The sequence below is a fragment of the Pinus tabuliformis genome, chromosome 1_1 (genome assembly GCF_031772625.1).
Source record: "Pinus tabuliformis cultivar Carrire ecotype Pingquan chromosome 1_1, CPIR1, whole genome shotgun sequence".
NCBI classification, from domain to species: domain Eukaryota; kingdom Viridiplantae; phylum Streptophyta; class Pinopsida; order Pinales; family Pinaceae; genus Pinus; species Pinus tabuliformis.
The window spans coordinates 412,909,633-412,931,144 of record NC_142297.1 but is presented as its reverse complement, the minus strand read 5'-3'; positions in this window follow the sequence as shown (position 1 = coordinate 412,931,144).

The window sequence follows — 21,512 nt, the reverse complement described above, 5'->3', positions numbered from 1 at the left end:
CCCTCTCAACCACCAAGTCTCTAACATTTGCCTTGCTCCTCAAGACTTTGCATGCATCTTGAACCTCAAGAGCATATAGGTTCTTAACTCGTGAACCGATCTGTTTTACCTGTCTCGTGGTGATGTGTCTAAGGAAAACCTTTCCCTTACTGAAGACAACATCGTAGCCTTTGTACTCCAACATCACGACCGATACCAAGTTCTTCTTCAGTCCAGGCACATACTTCACATATGTCAAGGTGATAGGAGCTCCATGCTCCCTTTGAAAAGCAACTGTGCCCACTCCTGAAACACTATACCTTTCATCATCACCCATCTCTATGCGCATCTTGAGGTATTTCTCCTCCAAGGCACTGAATAAACTTTTATCGCCGGTCATGTGGAATGAGGCTCCATTGTCAAGATACCAAACACAACCCATCATCGATGACACCATGCATGTGATGAAAGTAAAGTCCATTTCGAACTTAGAGGCTAATGCCTCACCTTCCGATGATCCCTTCTTGGACTTCTTCGATGGGCAATTAGTCGCATAATGTCCCATCTTGTGACAATTAAAGCACCTCAACTTAGACTTGTCACCCTTCTTTCCTCCATGAGAAGAATTCGATTTAGAATGGGAATCCTCCCCCTTCCCTTTCCTTGCCTTACTTACTAAGGCCAGATTTTCTTCATCATCATCCTTGGATGAAGAACCATCTCGTGTGCTCCTCCTGATCTCCTCCTGCATGAGATCCGACCACAGTCGTTCCCAATCCGACAGTTTCTCCCTTCCATTCATAGAGTCTTGGTAGCTATTCCAACTCTTTGGAAGGCCAAGGAGAGCAAGGCTCACCATATCATCATCGGCAGTAGTTATTCCCACACTACCAAGCTCATCTCTGTAAGTGGTGAGCTTGTTCAGATATGTGAAAATAGTATCGCCATTCTCCATCTTGATTCTTCAAAGCTTATCCTTGAGCGCCAATTTCCTCTGGTTGCTACTATTCTGGTAGAGGTCCTTCATGTCTTCCACATTGAATATGGAGTATCCTTCCCATGGGGACTCAATACAATATGGTCTTGAACTCCCTCAAGGATGATCTGTCTCGCCCTCGCCACACACTTCTTCCACTCAGCCAACTCTTGTGCATTAGTTGAACCTAGCTTTGGGATTTCTTGATCAATGAAATCCTTCAAGCCATTGTCTTCTAATACAACCTCCATGCGATATTTTCATGCTATGTAACTTTAACTACCTTCCGAGGCATACTTGTGTCTCAAGCCATAGAACGCCATTAGCCAACCTTGAAGTATAATATGAATTCGATTTGCACCTGCAACCCCGAACTTCAAACTTCGAATTCTCTTCTCTATATATTGTTCACAGCTCCGATACCATGTAGAAATTTCTACTAATCAACTAGCTTTGATACCATGTAGAAATTCTGCAAATTCTCTACAAATCTCGCTCTGAGACCTATGTAGAAAATCTGACTGTAGATTAACCCGATAATGCAATATAACCAAAGAAAAATACTATAATCTACTTCTACTATAAATTTGTGGAAACTTACAGATTGAGCAAGATCAATTTGAACACATATAACCAAAAGAAGAAGAATCAATGCACAATACACATGAAAATACTCAGGGGAAAGCCTCAGCTAAAAACCCCACTATATGTATTGTCATACAAGGTAGAAATACATCAGAATTATACAAAGCCTTAGCTCTCACAACTAGCCAGCTCTCAGTATAATCCTCCTGGATGCTCACAAGCAACCAAAGCTTCTCACAAGCCTTCTCCTTTTTCCTCCAAGCTCCTATTTCCTTGCGTTGTTCCTAGTGGATGATTCTCACCTCACCAAGTGGAACACTGCTCTCACACACTACTCTAACACACTGTCAGAACTGCACAATCCTCAAGGAACCTTATTCCTTTTGCATGCATAAGTTTCCTTTATAAGAGAAAACATGCAACTAATAGTACATTGTCCTTGACTTTAATCTCAACTGGGTCTTTCTCAGAATAGACATGCATGAGTTACTGGTGAGTGAATCTTCAGTTATCTAGAGTAGCACTAGTTGGATGCATGCATGCATCAACTGACTAATAACTCATAATTAGTTCCTTAAACAATTTGGAACTAATGTAACTGGACTTAACTCAGTAAATTGACTTAACTAATTACAACTCAAATATAACTCAATCTTATCTCCTTAATTTAAGACTTGTCTCCTTAATTTAAGGGTAACTCTTGCATGACTTCAGAAACACTTCTAACTTGAATTTCTCCAATTAATTAATCCATAATGAATTAATTAATTCTTTCCAAGAAGTTGATGAGACTAAATTCAATTTTAATTCACAATTTTAATTCATGGACAAATTAAAATTGGAATATTCTAGATTCTATTTTTATCATTTCTTGTTGCTATTTTCAACAGAAGGGAGGTTCAGTCATTTGTATCATCGAAGAATTGTTCATTTGTGTAATGTAAAGTAGGTTTCCGCCTCGAAGAGGCTGAATTCTAAGGTGTTGATCTATCTTTTCTATCTTTTTATGAGTTGGTTTCCTAACATTTGGTATCAAAGCTTTGGATTCTAGGGTTTTGTTGCTCCAAACAGGTCATCGTGGCATTTACGCTATAGATTTTTTTCTGCAATGTTTCAGAAGCTAAAAAAAAACCTAATTGAGCCTAAATTGTTCTAAACTTCGGGTACGAATTTTAGAGCTTGTCTCACTATATTTGCGGAGATATGATCTGAGGAAGTTAGGGTTTGTGCAGACTCCCGAATTACATTCCAAACAGGTGACCTGGGGAAAATCGTCATAACTTTTGTTTTGAGCATCAGATTGAAATTTCGTAAGAAATTTCAGAAAGAGGACGGCCTGTAGTTTTCTGCGTATCAGTTTTAGATACTAAGGTCAAAACAGTGACACGTGGCCCATTGTACAAGTTCACTCTACTGAACTAGTTTATAATCAGGTCACCGTGGGAGATTTGGCATAACTCTTCGTTGGAGAATCCAATCTTGATCAGACTTGCAGGGTTAGAAACAGGACTCAAAGGGCTACCACAAGATGAGATTTCAGATATTCGATATCTGCAGTTATAGAGATACAACAGATTCAATATCGAGCTCTTAGAAAGTGAAAAAAAAGGTGTGTAGTTTTTTTAAAATTTTGCATAAGATTTATTTGAAAAATTAGTTGAAGGAATTCAAAGGGAATAGTGAAGAATTATTAGCATTAATTAATGCCCTGAAGAAAGAAAATGGAAACACCTAGTAAGCAACCTGAAATCTCTAACATGACTCGTGAAGATAAAGAAGAAATGAATCCGACCATATCTTGTAATGCATTGGCTGGAACTACCACTCCTCAAACTATTAAGATAGAAGGACATATCAAGAAGAAAAAGGTAATAGTGTTGATTGATTCAAGAAGTACCCATAATTTTATTCATTGTAAGATAGCAAAGGAATTGAATTGCTTCTTATATCCAGCACCAGAGTGTCAAGTGATGGTTGCAAGTGGAGGAACCATAAATTGCTCTAGAAAGTGCCATAATATCAAGTTATCCGTGGGAGAATATGTATTGAATAGCCCAATGCTTTCCATTCAAATGCGTGGTGTTGATGTTGTACTAGGAGTCCGATGGCTATAATCCTTGGGTACAATAGCTTTTAATTTTCAAGAACTTTTTATGAAATTTTGTGCGGAAGGAAAGGAAGTTGAAGTAAGGGGTATTGCACGAAAACCGAGAAAGATAATAAGCTCTAACTGTATGACAAAGATTCTAAAGAAGGAAAAATGAGATGTGATTGCATAATTATGTTCGCTAGAGGTTCCCACATCGAAATCATCTATTTCTCCAGATCTCCAAAAAGGCTTGGACAATCATTCCAAGCTATTTGAGATTCCTAAAGGTCTCCCACCTATTCGTGATCATGATCATGCTATTCATTTGATTCCAGGAAGTGTTCCTCCAAACATCAGGCCGTACAGATATCCCTATGCCCAAAGGAGTGAAATTGAATGTATGGTTGCAGAAATGCTAGAGGCTAGTATAATTCAACCTAGTCAAATTTATTTCTATGCTCTAGTAGTATTGGTGCACAAGAAGGATGGATCATGGCACATGTGTCCAGATTATAGGGAGCTCAACAAGCTCACTATTAAAGATAAATTTCCCATTCTTGTCATTGATAAATTATTGGATGAATTGCATGGATCAATTTACTTCACCAAGTTGGATCTTCGTTCAGGATATCATCAAATCAGAATGAAGACTGAAGACATTCTGAAAACAACATTTAGAACTCATGAGAGTCATTATGAATTTTTTGTCATGCCTTTTGGCCTTACCAATGCACCTTCTACATTTCAGGGTTTGATAAATTCCATTTTCAAACCCTTCATTAGAAAATTTATGTTTGTATTTTTTGATGATATACTAATCTACAACAAGTCTTGGAAGGATCATGTTGAACATGTTGACAGGGTGCTCAAACTATTGGAGGAGAAACAATTATATGCAAAAAGCTCCAAATGTTTATTTGGAGTACAAGAGGTGGAATACCCGGGTCATATTGTATCTCATGAAGGTGTTAAGGTAGACCGTAGCAAAATTAAAGCCATTAAGGAATGCAAATCCCCACATCCATAAAGAAACTGCGAGGATTTCTCGGGTTGACAGGGTATTATCACAAGTTTGTTAAGAATTATGGGAGAATAACAGCACCTCTAACAACATTATTGAAGAAAGATGCATTTTCATGGACTCCAGAAGTAACAAAGGCCTTCGAACATCTTAAAGAGGCAATGTGCCAAGCACCGTTCTTAGCTACGCCGGACTTCACAAAAACCTTTATTGTGGAATGGGATGCTTCAGGAAATGGAATTGGTGTTGTTTTAAGGCAAGATGAAAGACCCATTGTTTTTGAAAGTCGTCCAATCAAGGGAAAGTATTTACACAGCTATTTATGAGAAGGAAATGTTGGCAATACTACATGCAGTTAAGAAATGGCGACCCTACCTAATGGGAAGACACTTCAAGGTAAAAACGGATCATGATAGTCTTAAATACTTTTTAGAACAAATATTATCCTCTGAAGAGCAACAAAATTGGGTCACAAAGATGTTGGGCTATGAATTTGAAATCATCTACAAAAAAGGGAAGCAAAATGTTGTGGCAGATGCACTCTCAAGAAAGGATGAGGATGTGGAAGCATTGTTGTGTGCCATTTCTATTATCCAACTAGATTGGATAAAAAAAGCAAGGGAGGAATGGAAGAATGACGAAGAAGTGTGGGAACTCATTCGAAAGTTATAACAAGATCCCAATAAATCTGATACATTTAGCTAGAAAAATGATTCGTCATGGTACAAAGGTCGCTTATACCTATGTAAGAATTCCCAACTCAAACAAAAGATTCTTATGGAATTGCACACTTCTCCCTTAGGAGGGCACTCAAGATTTTTAAAAACTTACCACAAGGTTAACAAGGAATTTTTTTTGGATGGCCTTAAATCAGATATTCGAAAGTTTGTGGTTGAATGTTTGGTTTGCCAACAAAATAAAGTTGAAAAAATTAAGACCCCAGGTCTATTACAACCTTTATCCATTCCAAGGAGGAGGTTTCAATGGATTTTATCACAGGTTTACCCAAGCCCGAGGGAAAGAGTGTCATCATGGTGGTAGTTCACAGACTTACCAAGTATGCACACTTTTGTGCATTATCACATCCATTTAAAGCCAGTACAGTTTCCACTGCATTTATGGAAACAATTAAAAAGCTACATGGAAACCCAAAGATTATTGTAAGCGACAGAGATCCCATTATCTTTTTTGCTAAGGCAAGAGCGGATCCTTCTATTCAATTTTAAAAAGAAGAAGAAAGAAATAGTGTACAAAAGGCTTAACCCATAATAGGCCGTTAGATCTTGAGCTAAAGATCCAGCGGCTGAGAAACATTTCGGGTGGCCAATAAGCGCACCATTTAACAAGCAAAACGGACCCGATGAGCTCAGTAAACCATAATAGATAATTCCATCGGGTCCATTTTTAACATAACTTTCAATCATTTTCACCTCCCGAAATCCACCAGATGTGCGCGATTCCAGATAGGTCGTGCGAACAGTTCGAAACTTAACCACTATGTCGGACCCACCAACAAGCACGATTAATCCTGGCTGTAGATTGACCGTGATTGATCCAACGGTTACGAATCATATCACACGGCCTTAACTCACCGAAGATTACGGAGTGATGAGGGCGGTATTTCCTCCCCACTCTGAGCCACGTGTTGCATGGTGAGTGGAATCACTCCCAAATGAGAAATACCGCTTTCAGCGTGAAGGTGGTGCGATACACCGAAAACCACTTCAAGGGCGGTAAAGCTACCGCAAGCAAAAAGGCGGGGTTTTGCGACTGCCGCGAAAGACTGGATTCCGGCGCCTGGGCCGAAGGAAGATGAAGAACCCTTCTGCCAGCCAACCCCCTGAAATTTCTGGTTCGCTGTTGCCAATCATAGACCTGCATACCAAAAGCGACCTTACTTGTGTCATAACTCTGCATAAAAGTCAACTAGACCCTGTCTCTATGGCTCTGTTTCGGTATACCTTATAGTCCTCTTCCGCCTGACTAAAACATTGCTCCCTTAATCTGTTCTGAAGCATCTCTCGCCAAATCAACTTGACCTTGTTATTAGTGCAAACCACTCCTTGATTGGCCAGAATTTCCGCCAATTTGTTGGCCGTCCTTCGCACATGAGTGAAACTCACAGTGCGTAAGTCTAGGAGGTGAAATTGGATCCTTTGAAAGACCTGGATCAGCCTCCAATGACTTGAGACCTTTTCCGACTCTGTTCCACAACATATTCTTTTAACCGATTTAATGATCAACTTAGAATCAACTTCAATAATAATATTCTGGAGATTATCCTGCTTCAGGAACTCTAAACATTGTTCAAGAGCCATTAATTTAGCCATATTGTTTGTAGCTCTGCCCAGATGACAATGGAAAATAAAAAGAATACATCCATTATCATCTCGTAGTACTCCTCCAAAACCAGCTAGTCCTGGGTTGCCTTTTGAGGCCCCATCGATGTTGAATTTCAGAAAAAACTGAGGGGGAGGATGCCAATAATCTAGACTATTTGTCGAATTCATAACCTTCCTATCCACTCCATGTGGTATAAGCCCCTGCATACCCAGCTGACGAAGTATTTGCATCTCATTTTCTGAAGGTGGATTTTTTGGGGAGTTTTTCACAATAGTGCCAATCGTCTCCTTGAGTTGTCTTTAGATCTGCTCTAAAATGTGTTGGGTGGTGCTGTGAAATTTTTTGAAGATTCTATTGTTCCTTTCTTTCCAAACATTCCAAATTATGAAGCCTAGAATTAAAACCCAAGCCAAACGAAGAGACTCATACTCAGAGAAGTTTCGTCTCTAGTTATTTAGGGTGTTGATAATGCTTTCTTTGTCCCTGTTCGTCTAATGGAATATTGTGGCAAAAGTATCCCACAACCAATAGGTAAAGATGCAGTCATTGAGAAGGTGCTCCATAGTCTCCTCTTGGGATTCATAGAGATAGCATCTAGAAGGTCCCAGAACTCCCCTCTTCCGAATATTTTCCCAAGTGAGAATTTTCTTATGATGAACCAACTACATGAAGAGTTTAATTTTCATCCAGCCTTGATGCCTCCAAAGGTACTACCAAGCCCTATTCGGTACGTGGGAATCCAGCTCAAGGATTATCTTCTTGGCTTCCTTAATATTGAAGGTACCTTCTTTATTGCTGCCCCATCTAAGTTGGTCATGCCCCTCTGAAACAAGAATCTTCCTTTGGTCCAAAATTTTTAGAAGTGCATCTGCTTTTGCTTTCAAGGGGTTGTCATCCCCTTCTTCCAGGATCTCCATTTGTCTTCTGTACTATTTTGTTCCCAAAAATCTTTAACCCTAAAAAGCCCTTTGGTGTTCGTTTCTTTCTTGAGGTCTAAAAAGTCCTCTCTGAGCAAGGTAGGTTCTTGTTACCATTTATCCTCCCAAAATAGAGCAAGGCCTCCTTCTCTGATTTCCCAGAAACTGTTTTTCTGAACTAAGCCTCTATTCTCCCAGGCCTTATTCCAAATGTGTGATCCTTTTATGATACCCGTCATCCTTATGTGGTCATTATCTTGCCAAGTGCTGGCATATTTATCTTTCCATACACTAGCCCACTGAGCCTTTGGATCTTTTACCCAACACCACCATAATTTTGCCCCTAAAACCTTGTTGAGAACATCTGGATCATCCAATCCAAGGCCCCCATGGGTTTTCAGTTTGCAAATCTTATCCCAGGCTACCAAGGCCCATTTCTTTCTCTCCTCCCCCTTACCCCAAAGAAAGTCTCTTTGAATGGTTCTAAATTGTTGTAAAACTCCCTTTGGAGCTGGAAGTGCTGAAAGCATGAAAATGGGGATTGATTGCAAAACAACTTTTGTAAGCACCAACCGGCCTACCAAGTTTAAAGATCTGATAGTCCATTTTCTGATTTTATCCTACATCTTATTAATTACCGGCTCCCAGATGCTTTTGTGCAAAGGTTTATCAGTTAGAGGAACTCCCAGGTACTTGGAAGGAAGGACCTCCCTTTGAAAGCCCAGAATCCTGGAGATATTTCTCTGAATGGCGATGTTAGTATTAAAGAAAAAAATCTTAGATTTGGACAGATTTACCTCCATACCTGTGGCCATAGCAAAGTCACGCAGGATTTGTTTATAAGCAAGAGCTTCTTTTACTATGGGGACTCCCTGCAACATAGTGTCATCGACAAATTGTTGATGGGACAAAGCCTGTCCAGTTTCAGAAAGTTGGATACCCTTGATGTTACCCCCTTCTTTCGCATGCTTGATAGACTGCCCAAGTCCTTCCATCATGAGGATAAAGAGAAAGGGAGAGAGCGGGTCTCCCTGTCTGAGACCTCTTGAAGGAGTAAAGGTCTTGGAAGGAGAACCATTGACCAAAATTGAAAAGCTAGAAGAAGTGACCAGTGCCATAACCCATCTTACCCAATTATGATCAAATCCAAAGGCTAGAAGGACCTTCCTAATATAGTTCCAATTCAACTTATCATAAGCTTTGGCAAGGTCCAATTGCATAATCATTCCCGCCTTCCTATTGCTTAACAATGAATGCACCACTTCATGCGCTTGAATGATGTTATTGAGTATTTGTCTACCCTCCACATAACTTGATTGCTCCACAGAAACTAGAGTAGGAAGAAGGGGTTTGAGTCTATTGGCAACAACTTTGGATATTATTTTATACACCACATTGCACAAAGCTATGGGTCTAAACCTGTCTGGAGTCTGAGCATTATCCTGTTTGGGGATCAAGGAGATGAAGGAAGTATTGAGCGCCTTCAAAATGGTTCTATTCAACCTGGAATCCTCCACTACATTCATAATATCTTGTTTAACTATGCTCCAACAGGCTTTAAAGAAATCCACATTGAAACCATCAGGGCTTGGCGCTTTGCCATTCTGCATTTCCTTAACTGCTTCACTGACCTCCTCTTCAGTCATTGGCCTGTTGAGATTGAAATTATCCTCTCTTGAAACTAGCCTAGGTATATGCCTAGTTAAGTCCCTGATAAAGTGATCTTTATCTGCAGTGGTCTCCTTCGCTATACCTTGAAAGTGCTGGACTAGCATAGTTTCTATATCTTCATGGGAATTGCAAAGATGACCTCCCTCGTCCTTGATTGAAGAGATCCTATTATGGGATTGGTTCGCCATGGTGGATCTGTGGAAAAAGCTGGTATTTCGTTCCCCTTCTTTTAGCCATTGAACTCTCGATTTTTATCTCCAATATATTTCCTCTTGTTTACATAAGTTCTCCTAGTCTTAATGAAGTTTGGTAACTTGTTCACCTCTGACCCTATCAAAGCCATCTATAATAAGAGTTTGATTGAGTGTCTACATTTTATCTTCAACCTCTTTTTTCACTGCAAAAATATTCCCAAATTCATTCTTGTTCCAGTCTTTGAGTCTGAGCTTGATGTATTTTAGTCTTTTTTGGAGCAGAAACATTCTTGTTCCCTGAATATGCAGATCTTATTTCCACCATCTTGCTATATTGCTGATAAAATTGGGGTGGGTAAGCTAGATATTCTCAAATCTGAAAGGTTTGTTCTTGGGGTTGCCAATGCCCTGTACCTCCATTTGTACAGGCCAATGGTCCGAGCCACCAAAGGGGAGAATTCTCACTATCATTTCCTTGTCTGTGAGCATAAGGTCCTCTGAAATTATGAATCTGTCTAACTTTGATGCTACTTGGGACTCCCCTCCTCTCTTGTTGTTCCATGTAAAGAGGCCATTATTCATTTCAGTGTCAACTAGCTTCATATTATCTATGAAAGTTTGAAATGCTATAGAATCTTTACTTAAAGTTCTTGTTCCCCCATTTTTTTCTGAAAGTGATTTGATCATGTTGAAGTCCCCACCCATTATCCATGGAACTCCTGCATATCTATCTCTTAGTTCTACAAGAGAATCTAGAAATTTGAGTTTATCATCCAATCTTTGTGGGCCATAAACATTTGTGACCAAATAAGTCACGTTGTCTCCCACAGGCTGAATAACCATTGATAAATAATTCCTAGATGCCTCAACATCTATTATGCTAATCTTTTGGGGGTTCCAAAGAGTGAGTATGCCTCCTGCTGTATTATCTGCTTTAACTTCTAGAAACTCAAATCTATTGAGCCATTTGCTATGTATTTATTTGATTTTTTGAATGGAACATTTAGTTTCCTGGATAAAGATCATATCTCGAGCTTCTTGTTTCATTCTATTGCTAAGTATTCTTTGTTTTCTTTTACTACCCAAACCTCTGATATTCCAAGATGTGAACTTCATTATTAAATATTTGTAAAGGAGTAACTGGATAGGTCTTTCATCTTACCTGAATCTATCATTAGCTTTCCACATTCCATCAATAGCTCATTCTGCTTTTTCCTGCCTCTTTTCTTTCCTGGGTTTCTAGGAGCTAATCCTGGTGTGGTTTTCATAGTTTTCACTCCTTCGTTGCCCTGCCTTTCATTGTTTCTTTGCCTTTCCAGCCCTTTGGCCTGAGTTTTCCATAGGAACAACTGTTGTACTCTATTGAACTCTTCTTGAGGTAATGAGTCTACCCCTCCCATGGTTCCCTGTTTCAAGAATCCTTCCAGATCTAGATTTTCTCTATCCAGAATCTCCTGCAGTTCATGATCCTCTGTTTCCATCTCACTCTGAGTCATTTCTTGATCCATCTCAAGTTCTTCATCACTCAGCATTGTTTCTTTCTGTTTAGTAACCTCCTATGCTTGTTCCCTATCTTCTTCTTTCTCCTTCTCCCCTGAGCTTCCTTCCATTACCTGATCTTCTTTTGATATTCCTTCCTCTTCTTCGAGAACTTGGAACCTGTTCAGACTGGCCTGTTGCCCTTCTGTTTGCTGTTGCTTTGGCCCCCTTTTTCCTCCTTTTCCTCTATGTCCCACTTTGTGAAAGCTTTCAGTGTCTTTCATTGTGGTTGCTTTACTTCTATTCTCTATTTTGCTGAGAGGGCAGTCTCTAAATAGGTGCCCATGCTCATGGCACCTGCGACATCTAAAAGGAATATGTTCATAATCTACTGTTTGCACCCATTCTTCATTAAAAACTTCTAGGATGACCTCATCTGGTAGGGCTCCCGAGAGGTCCATCTCCACACATATTCGTGTGAAGGAGGTGTATTTTCCCCTTCTGGTGGCCTCAGAGGCTTTAACAAAACGCCCTAGTTTATTTCCTATGGCTGATAACGATTCCGTTTGCCAGTAATCAAGAGGTAGGGAGTAGAGTCTTACCCAGACTGGGACTGAAGTAAAAGTTTCGCGCTCCGGGACAAAATTCATCATCCACGGTCACATGTAGAGGCCTACTGCTGCGTAGAAGTAGGGTCCTCCTTCAAACACTCTGTCTTTGTCCTCAATATTTACAAAGACCACAGTGAAAAAACCCTTTGACCCAAGGTGTAGGTCTATGCTTCCTTTCGGTTTCCAATGGTATTTAATCCATGCTTGTAATGCCTTTTCAGTGGGCCATAATCCCATGAATTTACAAATGATAGCATAGGTCTGCATGTGGTCCCTGTGTGCCTGCAGAGCAGGATCATTTAAAACTACTCTGGGAGTAACCTCAGCCTTGGGTTTACATGGCCCCTTCTGTGCCTTGTTTTCTGCTCCCTGTTTCTTGTCTTCTTCCTCATTATCTTTCATGTTGTTGTCCTCCCTTGGTTTGGTAAAATCTTGATCCTCTTCCAGATTCTTTTTCCTTTCTCCTGAAGGCCCTCTAACAGATTCTAGAGGTTTCTTACCTCTGCTGGCCACTGCCTGCCTGTAGGAGGGAGTGGAGCTCCCCCTTTGCGCATCTCCATGGAGCTCAAAAACCTGAAACCCTAGCTATTCTTCCGTTGTTCGCTATTCTTCCACTCGTCGTCTCCTTACGTTCTCCATCTTCAAGTAATCATCCGAAAAAGATCCCATTTTCACTGGAAATTTTTGGACATAATTATTTTCTTGTCTCGGTACTCAGTTAGCTCATAGCTCATCTTATCATCCTCAATCTAATGGGCAAACTGAGATAGTAAACAAATGTTTGGAAGGATATCTTTGTTGCTTTGTATCTGATAAACAGACACAATGGGTCAAATGGTTGCCTCTAGCTGAATGGTGGTATAACACTTTCTTCCATACTACAACAAAAATGACCCCATTTATGGCACTTTATGGATATCATCCACCATCCATCACATCACATTTAAGAGAAAATTCTAAGGTTCAAGCAGTGGAACATCACATCGAGCATCAACAACAAGTTCTCCAACTCTTAAAGGATAACCTCACATTGGCGTAGAATAGAATGAAACAATAGGTAGATTAACATTGCAGCGAAAGAAGTTTTGATGTAGGTGACTGGGTATTCCTACGGCTACAACCATATAAACAAATGTCCCTCAAGCAAGCTCAGAAGGATAATAAATTATCACCAAAGTATTATGGTCCGTACAAGGTGTTGCAAAAGATTGGTCCTATGGCATACAAATTGGAGCTTCCTGCAGCTTCTTGAGTGCACCCAGTTTTCCATGTTCATGTTTAAAGAAGGTTATAGGTGACAAGCTTTCAGTTCAAACAATATTGCCAGAACTTGACGAGGAAGGAAAAATCATATTGGAATCGGAAGCAGTCACAGAAATAAGAACTCGACAGCTACGAAATCAATGAATTTCAGAGTATCTCATCAAGTGGAAGAACTTATCTGCTGAAGATTCCACATGGGAGGATGAGAATTTTATACAGAAGCATCCAAAACTAGTCAAGCGTTGAGGACAACGCTTTTCAGAAGGAGAGGGGCATGTTAGGCCCCTATAATATTAGTGATTCCCCCATTACTATTGTCATTGTATCCCTTATAGTTATTATTGTGCCCCTATTGACCCCATATTGTTATTAGTATGCCCCATAGAAACCCACTATTGCTATTTTTGTGCCCTTATGTTATTATTGTTATGTCAGCTTGATTATATTATGACCCCTTAGACTCCTATAAATAGAAGGGAGGTTTAGTCATTTGTATCATCGAAGAATTTTTCATTTGTGTAATGTAAAGGAGGTTTCCCCCTCAAAGAGGCTGAATTCTAAGGCGTTGATCTATCTTTTCTATATTTTTGTGCGTTGTTTTCCTAACAATATGTGACCAGTCGGGGTCTAACCATAGGCGGACATCTGGTGGTCAGTTGCTGACCGTTCCACTGCGGTTGCATGTGACAACACATCCCCTCTAAACGTTGCAGCTGTAACCTGGCGGCTTATCCTTCATGGTCACTCTGAACTGTTTCGCTCCAACTGTTCACATGTCTCGATTACCTCCTGACAGTTTCGATGCGGTCTTCGAACTACGGTTTGGACTGTTCTCATGCTGCAGTCTCGCTACGGTTAGGACCCGCGGTTAGGGTTGTGTAAACATTTGTTGTTATAATAAAGTCTGATAGGGTTTGTAAATAGGTTTTGTAATGTAGGTTTTATTTCATAATGTTTGCATTAGGTCTTTAGAACTTAGGTCTAGGTTTAAGATTTTTAGCACCTTCAAACTTTTATGATTTAACCTTTACATTCATCATTATGTCATGAATTGACACACACCATTACAAACAACATTTTCCCATTTTGACAATAATAAACATAACGACATTCTGAGTCACATCCATCATGAATACTTTAACCAACACTGGACACTGAAGAACACTGGTGAAGTTGAAGATGACCTGAACTCTCTGGATACACTGGACTAACAAGATCCTCTTGGATCAATCCTCTCCAGTTGAAAGCTTTTGGACCACAAAAGTTTGATTTAAGTAGATATCAGGCGAGAGTACATCCCTCACTCTTATGATCTCCATCCACCTTACCTTGCTCGAATTCATGCCCTTGAGTCCCACTCGAAGATATTCAACATCTCCATGCCTTGAAGATCGAACCTTCCTGTCCAAGATGGTATCTTCCTGCAACTCATTCATATACTCAGGTGCCAAATCATCAATAGTCGGAATCTGTGTATCTTCCTCGGGATCCATGATCATCGGAGGTTCATACAACTTCAGACTTTCTACATTTACAACTGAGTAAATATGCATATAAGGAGGTAAACCTAATTAAAATGCATTATTTCCAATTTCCTCAACAATCTTGAAAGGACCATACCTGACGGGTTTCAGTTTCTTACCTTCTCCTTTCAACCTGTCTTTACTTGTATACAACCATACGTTATCGCTGACCTGAAAACGATGATCGACTCGATGCTTGTCATGGCGCATTTTGTACTTGGCCTGACTCTTCTGTAACTGATCCTGCACTGTTTCATGTATCTATTGTATCCGTTGAATGAACTTAACTGTTTTGTTTGCATCATCATGTTCACCCACTTTATCCTCCTCACTGAACATGAAATCCATTGGTGACTTTGGTAGATACCCAAAACATGTTTCGAATGGTGATCGATTAGTCGAAGAATGTAAGGCTCGATTGTAAGCATGTTGCACATAAGGTAAATATTCATCCCACAACTTAGGATGTTTACTGCATTAACCTCAGAGAATATGTATGACTGTCCTATTCACCACTTTTGTCTGTCCGTTGGTATATGGATGAAAAGTTGTGCTCTTCTTCAACTTGGTGCCCATAAGTCCCCACAAAGTCGACCAAAACTCTCCTACAAAACGAGTGTCTCAATCAGAAATAATGGAAGTGGGTAACCTAAAATGAACCCATACCTGTTCAAGGAACATCTTTGCAGTATTTTCAGCAGTCACTTGCTTTTTGCACGAAACGAGAATGCACATCTTGTTGAATCTGTCAACCACAACATACATGTAATCATGCCCTCTCCTAGACATATGAAGTCCTCCAACAAAATCCATGGAATGTTGTCCCATGGTCGCAAAGGAACTGGAAGTGGCATGTACAAACCGATCTTTCCATTGCTTGGCTTGTTGGTCAAACACATCATGCGTCCTTTTATGTACTTAACAATTGTTTCATACATGCGACGCTAGTAACAATACCTTCGAATTTGTGCCATTTTTTTGCTTACTCCAAAATGTCCTGCAATGCGAGAAGAATGTGCTTCCCAAATAACATGTGCTCTTTCTGTCTGTGGTATGTACAACTTACCCAGATGATATAACAACCTGTCATGAATATGATAATTGACTTCTTCCACCTGAGCACCATGAGTTAGTGATTCATAAATATCTTTGAAATCAACATCTGTACTATATTGTTCTATATAACTTTCATGTTTTAAAGAACTATTCTGCAGCACTACTGAAGCATTCAAAGATGGTCTAGAAAACATATTAGCTACTTTGTTTGTGACACCTTTCTTGTACTTAATTACTAAGTGAAATTGCTAAAGAAATCCCATCCATCTGTAATGACGAGATTGTTGCAACTTAGTTTGAGACTGAAGGTACTGAAGCAGTTGATGATCTATGTGAATCACTGTTTCCTTACTCATTAAATAACATTTCCATTTCTTAACACTGTCAACTAAAGCAAACAGTTCTTTATCATATGTCGGATAATTCATTACTGCCTTAAAAAAGTTTCAAAATGAAAACAAATTGGTTTCCCTTTTCGAAGTAAGACTGCACACATTGCATAACCACTAGCATATGTTTCAATATCGAATGGCTGTTGAAGATCTGGTAAAGCTAAGATTGGTGTTGTGACAATTTTCTACTTAAGTGCATCAAAAGCTTTTTGTTGTTTTCCTCCCCATTGAAAGGGAACTTTAGAACCCATTAAAGCATGTAACAGTGATGCAATTAAAGAAAAGTGAGCAATAAATTTCCTCCAATACATTTTGTGGTCTTGGCCACTTAACAATCACATCGATTTTAGCTGCATCTATTTTGAAACTTCCACCTCCAACTACGTAACCAAGATAACTCAGTGAAGTTTTCCCAAACTCACATTTGGAAAGTTTAAGGTACAATTTTTCCCTATGCAAAACTTCAAACACTTGCTTAACATGCCTAACATGCTCTTCCAGACTTGAACTAAAAATCAGAATATCATCTAAGTAGATTATGACAAATTTATCAATGTATGGGTAGAATACATCATTCATAACCCACATGAAAGTTGTTGGAGTGTTGCACAAACCAAAAGGAATTACTAACCATTCAAATAGTCCCTGCCTAGTTTTGAATGCAGTTTTCTAGATGTCATTTTTTGCAATGTGAATTTGATGATACCCACTTCTTAAATATAACTTAGTGAAATATACAACATTTTTCAATTGATCAAGTAAATCATCTATCCTCGGAAGAGGATACCTGTTTTTTATTATGATTTTGTTTAAGGCCCTAAAGTCTACACACATTCTCCATGTCCCGTCTTTCTTAGGAACCAAAGTTATGGATGAGCCACATGGAGATGAACTGGGTTGAATAAAACCTTTTTCAATCAATTCTTGGATTTGTTTATTTATTTCTTCGTTCTCTATAACTGACATGCCATATATTCCGATATTAGGAAGAGGGGGATCAGACATCAATTGTATCTCATGTTGTATTTCTCTCTTAGGAGGAAGATGTTTTGGTTCTTTAAATAGACTTGGAAAAGATTCTACCACTTCAACCAAACTATCTTTAAACTGTGGCTCACAACCTGAAAAAGCATCATGCAGATCCTTGTGTTGTTCTTTTACAACCATGAGCACATATTTGTTACTTGAACTTATTAATCGCTTCATCTGATTAGCTGAAACTAAATCCAAGTGTGATTTGATTTTATGTGCCCTGGAAATATATTCAATCCCATCTTTCTTAAGGTGATATTTATGCTCTTTCCTATGAAACACTGCATCATAATCATAGAGATAAGGACTTCCTAACACTACTCCACATATGTCTGCTGGAATCACATCTAAATCCACTTCATCAATGTAATTAGTTGAATGGAAATATTTAACTAACACTACTTTGTGACATTAATATGAGTTTATTTATTTAGCCAACCTAATGGGTATGGTCTTGGATGATTCTATGTCTCCAAACCCAATTTCTTAACTAAATCTTTAGATATTAAATTTGCTTGTGATCCATTGTCAAATAATGTATCTATTTTTTTGTGCTTAGAAGTTATCCTTATATGAAATAATTCAACCCTTTTATCCTTATTCAAATGATTTATGTTTGAAGAAGGTGTAGAAGTACTAGAACTTGAACCTTTTTTTATTTTTGGCAATTTTTTAGGTCATGAACTTCCGAAGTTGTTTTAATGCACTAAACGATTTTTTGAGAAACGAGCGAACAATAAAATTATAACCTCGTTTTTGTAATTGAAAATTGTTTTCCTCAGATAGATTTTTCTAACGAGGTATCGTGTGTGCCAAACGAAGATCGTATGCTAAAGTTACGACCCCAGGAAGTTGACGTTCCAACTGACACCAACAGGGCCCACAAGCTTTTGGCACTTTATCTCCTAGGGTTAGGTTTTTGGATGTTTAGTGTTTCTTATTGTTTCTTCATGATTAGAAGGCCTCATAGCCTCATTGTAACTCAGTTCAAAGGCACATAGTCATCACATCTGTTCTCATAGATAAGTTACCATCACTCGAGCTAATTTATTTCTCTTATGTATGTAAACAATTTCCAACACTTGCCATTTATTAATTGAAGTTTTGTTTCAATGTATCTCTATGCTCTTGTTTAAATCTGTATTTCATTTCAATCCTGCACAAATGCAAATTAGTATTACTCTTAATATCCCCATAATGTGTTATCAATCTCTATAAAAATGGACCAAGATACAATATAATCCTTTTCCTTCCACAAAAGCATTGATATCATGCATGTTGATTTTGTTCTAAAAACATGATTGCAATATTTACCTTTTGTGCAACAACCACTTGGTGTTAGTAAAAGTATTGCTCCATCTAGAATATCCACATTATAGGATCATTACCATCAAACTTCCTCATATCGATCTTCAAATGTAGTAGTTACTCGGTGCTGACTTGAAGTCTTGATGACGTGGATCTTGGAGTGAAAAATTAAGATTATGGTTATGTCATTCAATATTTGTGCTCTTCATTTGTGATAAAATACTCCCCACAAGTGATTGAATTCCAACACAATTATTCTCTTTATATTCATGATTTCCTTGGATTTTAATATCTCTTTTAGGAAGCCTCTTCGAGAGAAACTTTTCCACAATATTCATGTATTTTTTAATTTCTTCCTTATTTTTTATTCATATTATTTTCCATTTCATCCATCATTTCTCTTTTAAGGTTTTTTTGAGAAGTTGATAAATCCACCACTTTTCAACAAACTACCATTCATTTCATTAACTTCCTTCTCCAATCGAGAGAACATGAATGCCAAGTCTTCACTTTCTTCATGAGTCTCGAATCAACCTTAAGGAGGTTTAATTAGTATAGTATATTTCTTTGGAGGCATGATACAGGTAATTATATTTACCACAACATTTAGTCACAAAAAGGTTGGATATTCCAATCAAAAGTTATGTCGTGTGTAAGTTACGTACCTTTAAAACCTTAATTTGGAGAATACCCGAATGACTAACCTTCTTTTTGATATATCTCCAAGCCTAGAGCCCTTATAAATTTCAAATTTTGACTTGTAATACTTTGATATGTCTTCTCTATAATTCCATGGGCTTGACCACAATTTGATGTGCCAATTAAAAGTTATGGTAACTTTCCCAAAACTTGTTGATTTTGGTCTCTTACCAAGAGCAAACTTGCATGACATGCCACTTGTCCATTTTTTCAATTTGATTCTAATTTTTTAATTTGAGGTACCTCATTATGTCTCCTTAAATCTCTTAAAATTTCATAGTTTGAAGTGTCCCAAAAAAAATTATAGAAGAAATGCCATGATCCCTCGTTTGAAACTAATTTCAGGACCATCCACAAACCTTGACTTTCACAAGGCACATCTAAAAAGTTATGGTGAACCATAATATAAATTTGTTAACATATGTACCTTGTGATTCCTTTTTAATCTTCTTGAAATTTCATAGTTTGAAACACCCTAGAAAAACAAGTATAGGCAAATTCCTAGATGAATTGTTTGGAACAAATTTCAAGACTAATCACCAACCCTAACTTCTACAACGTATATCTCATAAAGTGTAGCAAACTAAAATTTGAAATTTTAACAAGACGTTCCCCAAAATCTCTCCTCGATATGCCTAATTTTTCACAGTCTAAAATGTTATAGAAAAAAATTACAGGGAAAAGGCCAAGGTGATCTATTAAAAAATACAAAATGCTAGGTTCATATGCGTCATTACCAAATGCTATGAATCTTGTGCCTTAAAAATGATAAGAAACTAATAATTACAGTCTACTTCAAGGGGAAATCTCCTTTTACAGTGAATACAATGTATAAGACAAAATTTATCATCCTTAGTATAGGTCTCCTTAGTGTGTGTGTACACAAAGGATACAATGAAAGGTTCTAGCCAACCTAATGATATAATAATAGAAATGAAATAACTCAATATCTAGGACTTAATAAGGGGTTTTGGAGTTAACATGGGGCTTATATGGGGTCTAATATAAAGAATACAACATGTTGTGTTTGGCATTTTGGAATAGTTCCTATGACTTAAAAATCTTCTTTCCTATTGTTGTTTTATCGCATATTAGTTGTGAGGTTTGGTTTATAAGTCCCATCATATCACGATCATTGTGCAATAAAGGGTGTCCATAGACATACAAGCTCTCTTACTTGAATATGTATGCTTTCTTGACCTCCCCCTCCTCCTTTGTAGCACATGTTGTGTGGGTGTATGTGCACATACAATAAACATCATACACATTGTGTTTAACATATTGGAATTGTTTGCATGGCCTTAAAACTCCTCTTCTTGCATGTTATGTCACATTGGTTGTGAGATCCAGTTCATGGCAACATATAAGCTCCTAATGCCAATGGGGATGTCCATATAGGCAATGACCCTCATACAAAGACAATGGTTGATTGCTTACTAGATGAATGTGGTTGCTTGCTTGGCCTTTGCAACGTAGTATTACATTGTTCTTCAAAGGAATGCTTGATGCTTAATAATAAACCATGTTAATGTAAGGAGAAATGTAGTGTTGCATTATCCTTTATAAGCAAAGTATAAAACTATTGTTAATGTATAATTGCATTGTCCTCCATAAGCAAAGTAACAATTAATACAACACATGGAACATTATTTTTGAGTTGGGTCTTGAATGAAATAAATCATCAAAAAACTAAAGGCACACCTTTTCATCATGACAATTGAAGTCTCATTCAACTTAAGCTTCGCAGCTCCAAAGAAATATTTGCTCTAATGATGAAATATGTTAGAATGTGATGTAAAATAAGGAGACTGTTCAGTTAGACTAAAACCTTTTATTGAAGGAACCAACTCCATGTTGATCATCCATAAGCAAAGCACAAAACAATTACCATTGTAATACGTGGAATGCTATTAATGACACAAAAAGGCTTAACATCACCTTTAGTGTAAGGAAAGTCGTAAAGTTGCATTGTTGTCTACAAACAAATTACACAACGATATACCATTGACCAATATACTTGAGAAGAGTTCTATGCAAAATGAATCATTAAATAACTTAGGCCACACATTTTCATTGCAACAATAAAATCATTTTCAACTTAAACTTTATAAATCTAAAGGAAGACTTGGTCTAATTATAAAACCATGTTAATCTGTGATATAAAATAAGGACAACATATAGTTAAACTAAACCATGTGATATAGAATAAAGACAACATCTAGTTAAACTAAACCATTTTGATGGAGAGTATAATTCTATGTCAATTCATTATAAACAATGTACAAAACAATAATTAATATAACACATGAAATGTTGTCAAAAAGATATACAAAGGCTTTACAACACTTTCAATGATACACTCAAAAACTTTACA